The sequence below is a fragment of the Rhea americana genome, unplaced genomic scaffold (assembly GCF_003343005.1).
Source record: "Rhea americana isolate MKP2758 unplaced genomic scaffold, rheAme1 scaffold_507, whole genome shotgun sequence".
NCBI lineage: Eukaryota > Metazoa > Chordata > Aves > Rheiformes > Rheidae > Rhea > Rhea americana.
In genome coordinates this window covers 194,433-196,663 of record NW_028186654.1, presented here as the reverse complement: position 1 = coordinate 196,663, position 2,231 = coordinate 194,433, and the positions used below count along the sequence as shown (strand labels likewise).

Here is a 2,231-nt window from a genome sequence, read left to right as displayed (position 1 = left end):
GATTTTTGCACGACGCGGCTCGGAGGCAGGCGCCACCTCTGCTGCACGGCAGAAACTTCGCCCAGGGCAGCCCTCTTGGCACCAAACGCCTTCTCTGGACAGCCCCTAGCCACCCCAACGCCAACAGCGCCTCCAGCTCCTCCCCTTCTCTCCGTCCTAACCCTACCCCGAAGAGCTTTCGCAGCCAGCCTGCGAAATAGAAGCCCACCTGGGGCACGCGCAGGAAACTCCTCGCAGCTCAGCTCTCTTGGCTGCCAACACCTTCTTTGGGCACCCTCTATCCACCTTCGTAACAACGGCGCAGAACAAGACACAAGCCATGGGCATGATGCTGATGAGTCACGCCAGGCAAAAGACAACGGATGCCTACCACGCTACTGCTGCATAGTCTGCACCCTGCTCCTTGCGTGCAAAGAACAAAAGCAACACCAACACCTGAGCAAAAGATAACACAGCTGCAACGCAGAGACTACACAGGGACACACACRCAGGCTGGAGCTGCCCTGCCTAGCACACCCTCACTTGCTACCATGCACACCCCACCACCTCTACCTCACACACAGCACTCATCCTGAGGAGCCTTCTATACTACACTGCATGTCAGTGTGCACATGTACACACACACACACCCTTTGTCCCTCAGCTTAGCTTTTCGAATGCCGTGAGTCACGATCTGTCCTCAGGAGGCATCCTCAATGACAGTCGCGTCCTCTGATCTTCCTTTGGTCGCCACGTTCACCTTCATCAGCTGCCAAACCAGAGCAGAAATGGTCATCCTGTGCCAATCAGCTCCAGTCTCTTCTACAAGAGCACCCTCCCCCGAACCACTCTTGCTGCTCCACTCACCTGCAGCACACCAATTCCATACTCCATTGTGGCTGTGATGACACCCATGGCACCTGGAAAAACCGAGACAACAAAAGTACTTTTCTGCTAGGCAGTGCTAACTTAGCTCTAGAACTGACACCATTATGCTCACCCGTTCTACCTCACCTCAAACACTCAGACATTTCTGAAAAAAGCCCACGCAGTACCTGAAAAAGAAAAAAAGATATTACCAAGCAGCAGCCTGGCATTACCTGACCGTGCAGGGGAACTCCAGCCTGACAAGCGCCCCCTCTCGCCTGCTCAGCCTTCTTGTTGTCACTCACCTTCTCCTCTCCACAACTTCCTGCAAAATCAGAGAAAAGACTACACCTGGAGGTGATGCCAAAAACCACACCCCATCCGCAACCATACCTCACTATAACACTTACCTGCTGTGCTTGCCCACCCTGACCACCAGGCTATGGGCTGCCATGCTGAGGCGTGCCACACACCTATAAAACCAGAACAGCGGTGGGCAATGGGGACAGCGCCAACAAGACAACAGCCCTACACTAGGCTCTGCTTCCTCTCACCTCAACATTCACCTTGCCCTCCATACTACACTATGCCAGCACGCACACAAACGTGCACACAGCCAAAACACCCCAACTTTGCCCTTCAGCTTAGCTTTTGCACTGCTGCGGGTCACTGTTGATCCTCAAGGGCATCCATATCCTCTCTGATCTTTCAGTCCCCACGTTTGCCTTTATCACCTGCCAAACCACAGGGCAAGCAGCCAGCTCCAGCCTCATCCACAGGAGCACCCTCCTCCAAAGCACCACGGGTGCTCTGCCCACCTGCACCGCACTGTTCTAAACTCCAGCATTGGAGTGGACAGACTCACAGCACCTGGAGAAAGAAAAAAACAAAATAACAAAATTATTCTGTGGCCAGGCCGTGCTCACCGACTCCACGATGCCCGACACCAAGCCGCTCACCTGACCTCCTCGGGCATAACTGGGAAAGGCCCCTATGGTACCTAAAAATGCAGATCAAGAGACAGCACCAAGAGGCAACCCAACACTACCCATCACACAAACCTCTGACCCAACAAGCTCCCTCTCACCTGCTCAGACTCTTGCCAGCACTCAACATCTCTTCTCCACAACTTTGTGCAAAAACCTGCAAGCACAGAAAAACATGCACTAAGGTGAAGCACGCAAGTCAACGGGGCAAATGCGGGAGTCTTGAGGGGAAGAGAYAGCACACAGTGGGCACCAGGGCACACCAAAGTGGAAAAGGATGGGTCCTGATGGGACTGGGGTACAGAGGTCTGGAGCACAACAGGAGAACCCAGGGGTTCTGAAGGGAGTAGAGGGTAGTTGGGAGGGTGTGAGGCACACTGAAAGGAAATAGAGTGGTAT

General features: G+C 54.0%; 1 long non-coding RNA gene across 5 annotated transcripts in view; it reads right to left on the bottom strand.

The window, feature by feature from the left end:
* Nucleotides 1-221: 221 nt before the first annotated feature.
* Nucleotides 222-2,231, bottom strand: part of LOC146588561 (uncharacterized) — a 4,763-nt gene continuing 2,753 nt past the window's right edge. For 2 of the 5 annotated variants that reach the window (XR_014897404.1, XR_014897408.1), the window contains 3 exons: nt 994-1,989; nt 847-899; nt 222-748 (listed from right to left, as the gene is read on the bottom strand). This is a non-coding gene — a long non-coding RNA (uncharacterized LOC146588561). Of the gene's footprint in view, nt 749-846; nt 900-979; nt 1,990-2,231 lie in introns of all 5 variants that reach the window. The other 3 variants (XR_014897407.1, XR_014897406.1, XR_014897405.1) reach the window with 3 other exon arrangements.